The sequence below is a fragment of the Musca autumnalis genome, unplaced genomic scaffold, assembly GCF_047663935.1.
Source record: "Musca autumnalis isolate F117 unplaced genomic scaffold, ASM4766393v1 scaffold_3, whole genome shotgun sequence".
Classification (NCBI taxonomy): domain Eukaryota; kingdom Metazoa; phylum Arthropoda; class Insecta; order Diptera; family Muscidae; genus Musca; species Musca autumnalis.
In genome coordinates, this window is record NW_027411866.1 from 246,137,736 (window position 1) to 246,152,503 (window position 14,768).

At 40.8% G+C, this 14,768-nt stretch overlaps 1 protein-coding gene across 8 annotated transcripts in view; it reads left to right on the forward strand.

Annotated features, from left to right (window-relative positions):
* LOC141399242 (autophagy-related protein 101-like) overlaps positions 1-14,768 on the forward strand; it is a 260,658-nt gene that overhangs the window by 126,781 nt on the left and 119,109 nt on the right. The window lies entirely within an intron of this gene.

The following is a 14,768-nucleotide window of genomic DNA, read 5'->3' on the forward strand; positions in this document are numbered from 1 at the left end:
GCTGATTATGTTTGCGGGGTTCGTCAACTTTAGAGGGGTTTGTTTTTCTTTTCATTTGTTTTCTCATTGTATACTGCTTTTTTTAGACGAATTATGAGCGGTCAAGTTCGGTCTGGTAGTTGCAGAGAAATTCAAGGTCAAAGTTAAACTTTTGAGTTTTTTAACTATTTTTCATCAAAATATATATATATATATAACGTATAAAAATTCATATACTCAAAAAAGTTGTAATTTGTGTCAAAAAACTGTAATTCATATGGAAACAGTATAGAAAAACACACATTTTTACCCATGTAATTTCAATAAATTGAAAAAAGTGTTAAACGGACGGAAAGGGACGGGTACAAAAGTATAAATGGGCTAGAAGAGGAGATTTTGGGGCATCTTTCTGTGAAAACAGAACTTTGTTCCATGTTGTTCCACAAAAGTTAAATTTGGAATTTCATAAAATTTAGTACCCGAGGACAAATAAAATGGATCATGTGTAAACGCTACGGTAATTTACTAAAACGATTTTAAAGGCCACAATCCTACATACCTTACAAAAAAACAATGAACACAATAACTGTTATAGTTTCAGAGAAATAGCTTCGTCTTTCTCCAGAAATTTGCAAAAATTACGTATTTCCCAAAAATGGGGAAAATGCTCGTCTTTAGGGGTACGCCACGCTCACACCTTACAATATTTGGGCCTAATTTTTTGGTTTTCTTAGAATCAATATGTTTACTATAGAATCCTATATAGAAATTAAATATCTTTGACAAAACAAAATTTTGATTTTTGGCCAGGAAAATCGATTCATGAACCAATGTGCGACGCCCAAACCCAAGTTTTTAACGTTCTTATGGGTGAACGCACGCAAATGTTAGCTCGCTACCTTTAACGGGTGTTAAAGGCTGCTCCCCAGGCGACAACACGGGGAGGTCAGGGACCAAGATAAATCCTGTGCTTTGCCATGTTAAAGCCGGTCAGGACCGTTCCTTGGTATCTTTCATCCCCTATGTCACCCAGTCGGCTAATTACGATATGAAGATATGAACCAAATCGATTAATCTTCGAACTCGATCTAAGTTTAATTTAAATATAACGATGCCGATTCTAATTTGATCTTAAAACTAATATTTTATTATTTATTTATGCAACAATTGTTAAAAGTCCACAGGTTTCAGAAATACAGTAAAACAATTTTCTTCTTTCTAGTAACTCAAACTTATAAATAGGAGTATTCCCCTTGAGGTTACAGTTTATTGCTTAGAGTTTGCTTTGTAGCTAAATCTAGCCTAACTACTCTGTGTGTTTTTGTCTTCTTTTGTTATAAATAGAATCCTCTTTGTTTTATAAGGCATCATTTTTTATTTTCAAATGCGATCATTGTCTAGGCTGGCCTGCCAGTCTCTCTGTATGTTCTGTGTACTTTTGTGTAACGATGGACTTTCAAGAACCGGTTGTATCAAACGATGACCACCATCCCAACTATTATTCCTTTTTTATGTTGGTTACAGTCAAGCAGCACCATCGTCAAGCCAAGCATATTTATGCATGAAAAGAGATGGTCAGTACCCCGAGCATATTCGTATGTACATACGAGTATACATAGTTACATACAAACATATTACCATTCTTGATCAATACGTGATTGCTTTTATTGCCAACAATTTGGATCTTCTATTTTTAAAATATACTCGTACCGCAATACATACATACATTTTACTTTGAAGTTTGATCGTTTTAAAAACCTGGAATAGTATGTACAGTGACTTCGGAGAGGGATTGTTTGCAAATTGGATGGCAAAGTTGGTCTGTTAATTACAGTATTTCGCAGTTAGAATATCACAATAACTTCGGTATAAGCATATAGCACTTCGACATCCAATATGCCTTATGATAAGGTTTTGTGTGTGGGCTTTCATTTGGAAAACATCTCCAATCAGCAATTCAAGTAGAAAGAGAAGTTAACAAGTAAAAAAGTATTAGTAGGCTTTGCCGACAGAGATATACCCTCAGCCTATATGAAATGAAACATTCATCTATGGTCAGATCGAATGTATTTAGGGTCTTTTCAGAATTTTGTGGCCCTTTTTGGACATCTGAACTTGCCGACAAAAATGTGGATTACGATTAAAGTGTTGCGGAGAAGGTACATTCCCAAAGGATTTTCGAACAGACCCTAAACTACACTTAGACACAAATGTTGAAGTTTTACGGAGGAGGTTAAACTAAATTTGGACAAAATATTAAGAGATCCACCGTTTGGACCAAATTGGTTTCCCCGTTAATGATATATTGTGAATACCATTTTAGTGACATTTTTTAAATATTGTGAGGAAGTACCGGAAGTTGTGGACCGGTATTGCCCATCTTCGAAACTAAGTTTGTACAAAAAATGACGAAGGCCAAATTTGGGACCAAATCGGTTGATCAGTTCGAGAGTTATCGTGCTCCAAGCCACTGTCGAATGGTGGTGGCTCTACTTAGGAGTGTCATCTTATCTGATTCGGCACTGTAGACCTTTATAGGAGAGTCGAAATGAAGACTCGAGGGAAGTCCTCAGCCAGACAGCTTATGTAAAGGCGCCTCCACTAATGGATGTGGCCGAGGTTTGAAAACTGCAAGACAAGCAAAACTGCAGATTATGGGATATGGACATATGACTTATTCTTGCCGTGGTCTACCTACCGTTTGAAGACCCCGAACTACCCGGCCTAGGTGTGCGAAACCTGTAGGCCGAAATGCTGAAAGTTTGTAAGAACCACACCATTATCGGGTAGGTTTAAAAGCATGTGATTTTGTTTTAGATAGACTCTGACGGCTCGAACATGGAAGAGGGAGATCTTTCTATTTCAAGACCTCTTAAATTATTTTTGATGAAATGCAGTTTAGGGGCTTTACTAGAATCATTTTTGAATTTTTACAAAAGGTAGTTCTTACTTCCAGCCTTGCACGCATTTTCAACGATGGCGGAAATACCCCTCAACGTACATATTTTAGCGACATTTCTAAGTATTTTAGCTTAACTTCTCTACAAACGGTGTCTTAAGACTCGCCGTTAGGACTCGGCGATAAAAAGTAGGTTCCACATCCCGTATTATTTCTTCAAAACGCACGCATTTCAACGATGGCGGAAATACCCCTCAACGTACATATTTTAGCGACATTTCTAAGTATTTTAGCTTAACTTCTCTACAAACGGTGTCTTAAGACTCGCCGTTAGGACTCGGCGATAAAAAGTAGGTTCCACTTCCCGTATTATTTCTTCAAAACGCACATCAAGTTCCAAGGAGGTCTATATCGAACAACTCCATTCAAAGATTCAAATCTTTCGCTTAACCCATTTCGTAATTGGTGTTCGATTTTTCGAACATTAAAATCACTTTTTTTTTTCAAAAAAATATTTATGGATGAAAACGGTTAAATTTTAAACAAGTTTTGGTATATGTATAAAATCTAATCTATCAGCAAAAAAAAAAAAAAAATCCAAAACGTGGACCAGTGCTAACACATTTCGGGGAAAAGTTTTGTAGGTTCAAAGAAGTCTCAATACCAATTTTCAGCCATTTTTTCATACAAAAATGGTGAAATATGTCAATAAAACGGCAAAAAAATCAATTTTATTTTACTTCTATACATATAAAAATATAGCTTAGGCGCCAGTGTTCGAAATTTCGAACACCACTTTCCGGGAAAACGAAAAATCGGGAAATTTTTTTGAGTTGATTTTTGACATCAGTGGGTCCTAATTACCCTAAAAAAGTGCTTTGTTTTTAAAAAAATAAATAAAAAATTTGTCTCGGTACGATATGGGTTAAGGACAGTGGACAAGTAAATATTCCCTGGTGAAATAATCCGATAGCTCAAAAATATTCTATGACAGTCAACTAAAACGACAGCAGGGCACTATAACTATCAAAAGGAGTAACTCTGAAAGTGAATTAGATCAAGTGCAAAGATAGACCACAGTCGGTCGATTCCTTCAGGTACCTCCATAACAAAAGTTAACCTTGAATCCAGTTCAAGATAGTTCTGAATTGGTGGTCCTTGTGATCGGAACTACAACAGTATATTTTCATACCCTCAGCCTTTAGGCCAAAGAGGATATATACACTCTAATACTACCAAAAATGTGCCTCGTCGAAATAATGGGTTTAGACCCCAAGTATGTTTGGACGAAACCTGTTTTAGACAATTTGGAGTCGATTGAGCAATGTCCCTCCGTCTATCTGACTGGCTGGGGCGCACGATAACTCTTGAACAAAGCAATCGATAACTCGCAAACGAAGAACGATCGGGTCCAAATTTTGGCATTCGTAATACTTTGTCCAAACTTAGTTAAAGTTCGAAGATGGACCACATCGGTCCACTCCTTTCGGTACCTCCCCCACAAAAGTTTCAAATTGTTCGATTTAAGCGAATCTCTTCACCATCTTTATACCCTCAGCATTTTTGCTCACGATGGTATATACACTTTCATACGGGCAAAATGTGCCTCATCGAAATAATTGTTTTAGACCCCAAGTATGTTTGGACGTAATGTGTTTCAGACAATTTGCAGTTGATTTAGCCATGTCCGTCCGTCTGCCTGTCTGTCTGGCTGGTGCGCACGATAACTCTCGAATGGATGAACCGATTCGTTTCAAATTTTGGCTTTCGTAATATTTTGTCCAAACTTAGTTTAAGTTCGAAGATGAGCTATATAGGTCCACTCCTTCCGGTACCTCCCCCACAAAAGTTCCAAAATGTTCGGAAAATTTGTGCGCACGATAACTCTTGAAGGTAGTAACTGATTTGGTCTATACTTTGCACATCGTGAAATTTTTAGCAGACTTAGATGAGGTTCCAATATGGACTCAATCGGTCCACTCCTTCGGGTACCTCCTACACAAAATTTCGGAAATGTTCAGTTTAGGACCTGTTCACGAGTCGCTTTGTTTGTTTTTTTGTAGCAACTTGTATTCACTGCCCCCCATATAACGGTATAAGTTTCATCAGGGGCAAGTCCGTACTTCCTGAGAAAATACCCTGAAAGGTACAAAAAGCCCTATGACACCGTGTGGAGTGGTTGGAGCGCATATGTTGCAACAACAACCTCTAAGGAGCAAGGGAGACTTCTCTCATATCAATGAGTGCACGCATATTCGTATTGGCTCGATGATATGGGACCTACTTTTTATCGCCGAGTCTTAACGGCGTGTCTAAGGTAAACGTTGGCAATGATGTAATTTGACACCGCCTAAAATTTTTGAGTTACCGACAAAAATCCGTCAAAGGAAAATGCTTATGAATTCGGTAATTAACGATATTTTTTGGTAAGTACTCGTAAAGTTCTACCGATAGCAAAAGTGCTGTCAACTTTTATTTGAACTTTTCATTCATAATTTTGCGTTTTAATTTTACCGACGGGTGACGTAGAGGATGGAAGATACCAAGGAACGGTCCTGACCGGTTTTAACATGGCAAAGCCCAGGATTTATCTTGGTCCCTCTTTCATCTCAAGTGGACACTGACCTCCCCGTGGTGTCACCTGGGGAACTGCCTTTAACACCCGTTAAAGGTAGTGAGCTAACATGTGCCGCGCGTTCACCCATAAGAACGTTAAAAAACTTGGGTTTGGGCGTCGGGTTAGTAACCCTCCCCTAGAAAAAACAGCCTACTTTGAAAAAACGAAAGAAAAGAAAAAGATATATTCTACGAGAGCTTAGAAGAAACATATGACCGTTGTCCTGCCCATGACATTAAAATTGTTCTAGGCGATTTTAATGCCAAAATTGGAAAGGAGAATATTTTTGGACAAACAGTTGGGAAATTCAGTCTACATAGTGAAACATCAGACAATGGAATGAGGCTGATAGACTTCGCAGTGGCAAAAAACATGGTAGTTAGCAGTACCAGATTTAAGCATCTCGATATTCATAAGGGCACTTGGCTGTCTCCAGACCAAAGAACAATAAATCAAATTGATCACGTTGTGATAGATGGAAGACATTCATCGAGCGTGTTGGATGTACGATCGTTCCGAGGAGCAAACATAGATTCGGACCATTACCTCGTTGCAGCAAAGGTACGTACCCGTCTAAACGTTGCAAATAAAGCACGGACAGGCACAACACGAAAATTGGACATCGGCAAACTGCAAACACAACAGATAGCCACAGCATATTCCACTCAACTGACCCAATTGCTTAATGATAGCGCTTCTCGTCCCGATAACATATCAGCACAATGGCAAAATATTGCCCATTCCATGCAAACAGCCGCAAAAGCAGTACTTGGATACCAGAGACCTCCACCAAAGAATCCGTGGTATGACCAGGAGTGCCGTGCTGCTACCGAAGAAAAAAATGCGGCATATAGGGCTACTTTACAATCAGTAACAACGCGTAGCGCACGAGAGAGGTATCGGGAGAAAAGGAGAGAGGAGAAACGTCTTTTCCGCAGGAAAAAGAGAGAAATGGAAAAGAGGGAGTGTGAACAAATGGAGATGTACAGGAGACAGAACGAAGTCCGAAAATTCTACCAAAGAGTGAAGCATCAAACTGATGGCTTTGGTACAGGAATATCCTCCTGTAGAGATCAACAAGGTAATTTGGTAACTGATACAGATAGTGTGCTCAGGATATGGAAAGAACATTTTTCCAAACTGTTGGTATCCGATAGCAGTGAAGACGGCGAAGATACCACAGATCCAATCCCAGATGATGGTATTGAATGTATACCGCCCAGCCAAGATGAGGTAAGGACAGCAATAAACCGGCTGAAGAATAATAAGGCGGCAGGAGCAGATGGCCTACCAGCCGAGCTGTTCAAAACCGGAGGCGACACGCTGATAAGCTGTATGCATCAGCTAGTTAGCACCATCTGGCAGGAAGAACGCGTACCCGACGATTGGAACCTGAGCATCCTATGTCCAGTCCACAAGAAGGGTGATAAGACTGTGTGCTCCAATTATAGGGGCATAAGTCTGCTCCCTATTGCATATAAGATAGTATCTGGCATATTGTGTGAGAGACTAAAGCCTATGGTCAATGAAATTATTGGACCCTATCAGTGCGGCTTTAGACCTGGCAAATCCACCATTGACCAGATATTTACCTTGAGACAAATCCTGGAAAAGACCCAAGAAATGCAGATCGACACCTTCCATCTTTTCGTCGATTATAAAGCAGCATTCGACAGCCCTATACGTTCAAAGGTGTTCCAAGCCATGTCTGATTTTGGTATTCCTGCAAAGCTCATTCGACTTTGTAGAATGACATTAACTGAGACGAGATCCTCAGTTAAAATTGGAAAGAACCTGTCCGAAGAATTTTGTACCAAAAGAGGTTTCAGACAAGGAGACGGCCTGTCGTGTGATCTATTCAACATCCTGCTGGAAAAGGTCATACGAGACGCGAAGGTCAAAAGAAATGGAACGATATACACGAACAGCCACATGTTACTGGCTTATGCCGACATTGACATCATGGGTCGATCGGTAAAGGAAGTAACTGACACCTTTGCAAAAGTCGAAAGAGAATCTGCTAAAGTTGGTCTGGCAGTAAACGGCGTAAAAACCAAGTTGATGGTATCGACGCGTAATATGTCCATAAACACCGCACCATCTGTGAATGTTGGTACCTATAATTTTGAGGTAGTAAAGGACTTCGTCTACCTCGGCATCGCCATAAACACAACAAATAACATCAGTTGTGAAATACGAAGAAGAATAGTGTTGGCTAACAGATGCTACTTTGGGCTGAGTAAGCAGTTTAGGAATAAAGCCACCTCTCGTCAAACAAAAATAACACTGTACAAAACACTGATACTACCCGTGCTAATGTATGGTTCCGAAGCATGGGTACTTGCTCAAGCAGATAAGGCAGTGCTTTGTGTGTTTGAGAGAAAAATTCTTCGAAAGATCTACGGGCCAATCTGTGTTGACGGCGAATATCGGCGTCGTATGAACATCGAGCTGTATCAACTATACAATGACATCAATATAGTTGAACGAATCGAGATACAACGATTGCGATGGCTAGGCCATGTTATAAGAATGAGTGATGATGAACCCGCTAAAAAGGCGTATAAATACGGGCCGCATGGAGGTTCTCGCAGATCTGGAAGGCCAAAGCTTCGTTGGAGCGAACAAGTGAAACGAGATATCACAAAGCTACATATCCCAGATTGGGAAAATACAGCAGCAAACAGAGAGGATTGGAGATTTTTTCTTAGTTCGGCTTATGGAACAAATGTTCTGTAAAAGGCCAGTAATTTTACCGATATTTGTCGGTAACTCAAAAAATGAGTTAGATAATCGCACTACCGTTCTGAGTGCAAGGCGGACGTGTCTACCACTGCACCTATCTCACATTAAACCTCGTTGGAAGTTATATTTCTTGGACCACTGTATTTTTATTGAGTTGAGTCTTTTTTTCTGGACGCTTGTTATAATTTCTTGCTGTTGTTGTTGTTCTTGTTTTATTCATTTAATGGCCAAGACAATTGGTGTGGTTGTTGTTATTGTAGCTGGTGGCATTGCTATTACAAAACGATGACGATGTTGTTGTTGCTGTTGTCATTTGTTCTTATTCCTGTTGTTGTTGCTGCTGCAATTACAAAGAACTTGAATAGATTTTGCACTTTTTCCTTCGTTTTTTGTTATTTATTTTGTTGTTGTTGTTGCTGCTGTTGTGTCCTGTTGCAGATAATAGTTGTCGCCGCCATAGTCAACGTCATTGTTGGTGTCCAGTAGAAACAGAAAGACCAACAGCATGATTTGAGGTTGAAAGAGGGTGGTTGGTGGATAACAACATAGTCGTCAGTCCATTGGCATATACGGACAACTGGCAAAGCCTAGAGTTGATCATTTGAAATTCCAGCCAGGTTTAATGTTAAACGTCTTCAGGCGGCACAAACCACAATGACTGACCACCACCGCCGTCGTCACTGGCAACAACAATAACAATGCAACAAAAACCCAAACTGGTCAAGAGTGGCTTATGTGTAAGTTTGTTTGTTGGATGTTGTTGTCGTTGCTGTTGTTATGATGTGAAGGCTTTGATTTAAGCCAATATATGCCGCCACAGCAACTTCAAGTACCAATCTTTTTCTATGGCTTTGTGGCACAAGTGTCTTCTTCTTCTACTACTTCTTTACAAAAGAAATCCCGATTGCACGAAGTAAAAAAACAAGCCCAAGAAGAAGGAAACTGAAACCATTGACCACATTGAGTATTTTTCTTCTTGTTGACAATTTTGTTGTCGCTGTTGTTGTTTAATTCTGCATTGCCACTTTGTGTATTAACCTTAGAAGACTTGCCTCGATTAAGCAGAGATGAAGAGGCAATGTTCAGGACAACAGGCCTTTTGCATACACCGGACTTGGTAATACCGCCATCGTCTGTTGCTGCTACTTTGGTGCTACACATGATCTACGACCATTGTAGGATGTTGGTTAACAACAATTTACTTCAGTTGTTTAGTCGAACCACTCCCTCCTCCTGATAGCTGATTTCTTGAGTGGCTGCTGTTACAAACTTTTGTTCTGTTGAATGAGTGGCTGTTTGTTGGCTGGCTTTGGCTATCGCAAAATATCTTAGCTGCTCTTCAAGATAGTTTCTTTTCTAAGTGTTGCTTCTTTTAGTTTTTGTTGTTGTTGTATTTATTGTTGATATTATGTTGATACTATTGATATTGCTGCTATTGGGATACACTGTTGTTGTTTTTAAAAATGTAGCCAATAATTCTGGTTTTCTAGCCTTTAGCATTTTCTGTAGAGGAAAAAAAGTTTTCCTCTTCTCTGTTAAACTTAACCAAGTGCTTTGTTGTTGTTTGATTTTCTACATATTTTCTCTACAATGTTGTCAATATTGGACAATTGTATTTTAAATTGTAACATAAGTGGCAATAACCGAACTCGAAACCACATGAAAGTATTTAAAAAAAAACTTAAAACTTTTTGTGTTTATTTATATTCCTTGGGGAGGGTATAATGCTTAATCCATTTTACGGGAAAGCCTACTTTTTAAATATTTATACCCTCCACCATAGTATAAAGGGTATATTAAGTTTGTTTTACCGTTTGTCATGCTATAATTCTCAGTCGATATAGCCATGTCCGTCTCACAGTGGGAAAACTGCAAAAATAGCGTACAGAAAATAAATGTCGAGGTTTTATTGTATGTTTATCCATAATTATGATAAAAACAGCTTAAGATTGACAATTTTACTTAATTTATTGATGTACATATATGGTCACTTTGTGGGTGGGGATGAAAGATACCAAGGAACGGTCCTGACCGGCTTCAACATGCCAAAGTCCAGGATTTATCTTGGTCCCTCTTTTATCTCAAGTGGACACTGACCTCCTCCCCGTACTGTCACCTGGGGTAGCTTCTTTAACACCCGTTAAAGTTAGTGAGCGAAAAGCTGCCGCGCGTTCACCCATAAGAACGTTAAAAAGTTGGGTTTGGGCGCAGGGTTAGTAACCCTCCCCTAGAAAAAAACAGCCTACTATGAAAAAACGAAAGAAAAGAAAAACGAACCCCTCTAAAGTTGACGAACCCCGCAAACGTTTTAAGGACCATGATCTGCGAATCTGAACCTGGAATGTTCGCACTCTTTATAGAGAAGGTGCAGTCTTCGCATTGGCAGACGTACTTGAAAAGCACAAGACCGATATTACTGCCATACAGGAAATACGATGGATTGGGAAAGGCGTCACAACAACACCTAAAGGTGACGCACTGTATTATAGCTGCCATGACGTAAAGCATGAGTTTGGTTGCGGATTTGTAGTTGATCGGAGATTAAAACTTCACACCAGTGAATAAAAGACTTGATACAATTCGAATAAAAGCAAAATTCTTCAACATCAGCTTTATTTGCCCTCATGCACCCACTGAAGACAAGGACGAACTGACCAAAGATATATTTTATGAGCGCTTAGAAGAAACATATGACCGAAGAGCAAACATAAACTCGGACCACTACCTTGTTGCAGCAAAGATACGCACCCGGTTAAACGTAGCAACCAAAGGACGAACAGACACAACACGAAAGTTAGACATCGGTAAGCTGCAATCACAACAGATAGCCACTGCATATTCCACTCAACTAGCCCAATTGCTTAATCAAAGCACTCCTCATCCCGATAACATATCAGCGTAATGGCAAAGTATTGCCCACTCCATGCAAACAGCCGCAAAATCCATACTTGGATACCAGAGGCCTCCACCAAGGAATCCATGGTATGATCAGGGCATATAGGGCTACTTTACAATCCGTAGCAACGCGTAGCGCACGAGAGAGATATCGGGAGAAAAGGAGAAAGGTCTTTTCCGCAGGAAAAAGAGAGAGAGAGAGATGGAAAAGCGGGAGTGTGAAAAAATCGAGATGTACAGTAACCAGAATGAAGTCCGAAAATTCTACCAAAGAGTAAAGCATCAAACTGATGGCTTTGTAACAGGCACATTCTCCAGCAAGGTAATTTGGTAACTGATACATATAGTGTGCTCAGGATATGGAAAGAACATTTTTCAAAACTGTTGGTATCCAGTAGCAGCGAAGACGACGAAGATACCACAGACCCAATCCCATAAGATGGTATTGAATGTATACCGCCCAGCCAAGATGATGTAAAGACAGCAATATATCGGTTGAAGAATAATAAAGCAGCAGGAGCCGATGGCTTACCAGCCGAGATGTTTAAAACCGGAGGCACCACGCTGATAAGGTGTATTCATCACCTAGTTAGCACCATCTGGCAGGAAGAACGAGTACCCGACGATTGGAACCTGAGTAACCTGTGCCTAGTCCACAAGAAGGGAGATAAAACTGTATGCTCTAACTATAGGTTCATAAGTCTAGTCCCTATTGCCTACAAGATCCTGTTAGGGATATTGTGCGAACGACTAAAGCCTATGGCCAAGGAGATAATTGGACCATACCAATGCGGCTTTAGACCCGGCAAGTCCACCATTGACCAGATATTTACCCTGCGGCTTATCCTGGAGAAGACCCAAGGGATGCAGATCCTACCACCTTTTTGTCGATTATAAAGCAGTCTTCGACAACCCGCTACGTTCAAAGGTATTCCAAACAATGTCTGAATTTGGTATCCCCGCAAAGCTCATCCGGCTTTGTAAAATGACTTTAACTGACACGAGGTCCTCAGTTAAAATAGGAAAGAACCTATCCGAAGAGTTTTGTACCAAAAGAGGTTTCAGACAAGGAGACAGCCTTTCGTGTGATCTTTTCAACATCCTGCTGGAAAAGGTTATACGAGAGGCAAACGTCAAAAGAAGTGGCACAATCTACACCAATAGCCACATGTTAATGTCTTATGCTGATGATATCGACATCATGGACGATCAGTAAAAGAAGTAACCGATACCTTTATGAAGGTCGAAGGAGATTTTCGGTATTTTGCGGATTTAAGCTACATTTTTTGACCGAACTACCTGTAATTTAACATTTGAGATTCGCACTGATCAAAAAACATCTCCTCTGAAAACGGTCAACATAGGTCCATGTTTAGTTATATCCCCCATAAAACGGTACCTCCCGATTTTCGGTATTTTGAGGCTTTTAGCTACATTTGATGACCGAATTACCTGTAGTTTGCCGTTCGAAGTTCCCAGTAGTCAAAAACTTCTCTACCAACAATTGTCAACACAGGTCCACACTTTGATATAGCCCCATATAAAGGTGCACACCACCGCCTTTAGTTTGGAACATTGCGGTGGTTACTACGTTATGTGGAAGGATCGTATAAGAAGCAGAGGAGGAGGAAATGCCTGCCTATTACACGTGTCTGTCCAGTACACACCTATCTCGTTTGAACTTGACTCTAGTGACCCATACATAGAATGTACAGCTGCCGTGGTAGATCTGCTGAATGTATATACTCGTATATATATACAGCCGATAAATAGCTGTGCCTCGCGTTATATGCCCGATATTTGGTCGTTTTTAGACGGCAGTAACTGTCCGGTTTAGCGGCGTACAGCGCTGCAAACAAATTGATAGCTCACAATTCACACGTAGCCACAATGGAGGCACCAAGACTGATACATGAGGTATCCTGCCAACCATGAACCATAAGCGGAAAATGTGGCCACCTGGAGTAATGCAACATTGGTGAAGGGTTAAGCAAGTTGTGGCAAAGCTGAAATCACTGTGGAATCCGGAAATGGAGCATGATAGAACAGTTGTTACTTTCAACGGCGTGATAGTATTTGACCCAAAGAGGTGCGCGTGTCATTTTAACCGGCAATTTATAGAGCACCCGGAGAGTGATAGGGCGAAGTCGATTGTGTTACGCCGTATAACAAGAGCCTTCTCAGCCAAGGTTGTACCACCACAATTAACGATGGCGATGTTGCAGATGTCATCCGAAACGCGATACATACAAAGGGTTTGGCCCACACGGAATAACAATGGTATCGCTTAAGCAACTGGATGAACCCGGAGTTGAGTATTTAGCAAGTGTCCTCAACCGATCGTTAGCCACTCATATTGTACCAGAAGCCTGGACAGTTGGCAGGGTGGTCACGATACTGAACCCCGTATAGTGGAACAGGGAGCTCTGGAACTGTTTAACCTCTACCTTTCTGAAATTCCACACACTCCATGAGGCATAGATATCGTAATGTATGCGGATGATTGTACGATCTTGGCGTCGGAGCCTATCGTCGATGACAAATATAATATGATGTTATATGACTTAATGCAGTTCTTCCATCTCAGGAATATGAAAATATCCGCCTCTAAATCGACTGCCATACTGTTCACCACTTGGACGGCGGAAATGAGGCTCCCCCTAAACATATTGGTCGATGGGGTACTGATTCGATAGCATGTTTAAGTCGTACGCGCAAGCCACAGCTATTTGCAATAAGGAGTAAGGTCCTCAAGTCACTGGTCGGCAGCACTTGGGGTGCTGGCAAAGAAACCTTGTTGACCTCTTACAAATCAATAGGCCGGTATGTAGTGAGCTATGTGTCGTCTGCGTGGTGTGCAAATGTTAGCTTTACGCGGTGGAAGAAAATTCAGACTCGCCAGAATGTCACATTGAGCACTGAAACAGGATATCTCCTCATGATACCAGTGGACAAACTTTATGAGGAGACAAAGATTTTACCGGTGCAACAGGATGTTGTCGATGCAATACTTGCTTGGATGTTATCGCAGTGAGCATCCCTTTCACGATTTAATGGACATGATCTAGAGAGAGAGGTGCAAAGGTATAAACTGGAACGTCATTCACACAGATACAGTGTTAATCGCGTACTTGACGACCACCTCCCATCCATTGCAAAAGAAGAACACCAGCTGATAAGGCAAACACGAGTGGGTTTAGCCCAGTTAAGATCCGGATAATGCAGCCGCTTCAATGTGTATTGGGTTCGAATACCCAACCCATGCCCGGTATGTGGATTGGAACCACACGACACGCTGCACTTGTTTAGCTGTTCAGCTAACCCCACCCAACAACAACTGCAGCTGATAGAGTTGTGATGGTTATAACGAATTGAGGAAGAATCGCAACAGAAGCGAAGGTAGGATTTTATCTTTTCTACTGAACCAGTCTGTTTAATATGTACCTATCTCGCTTGAGCCTGGCTCTAATGAAGCGTACATCGAATGTATGGGGGTAACAGTCCGCGATAGGGCTGACGAGCTATACTCCGGGTAATAGGCCCAACATTAGCCCACTTTTGGAAGGTCATAACCAACTGGTCTACATCCTACAACATCCCCGAAGAGGGAAGGGAAACTTCTGACAATTTTAA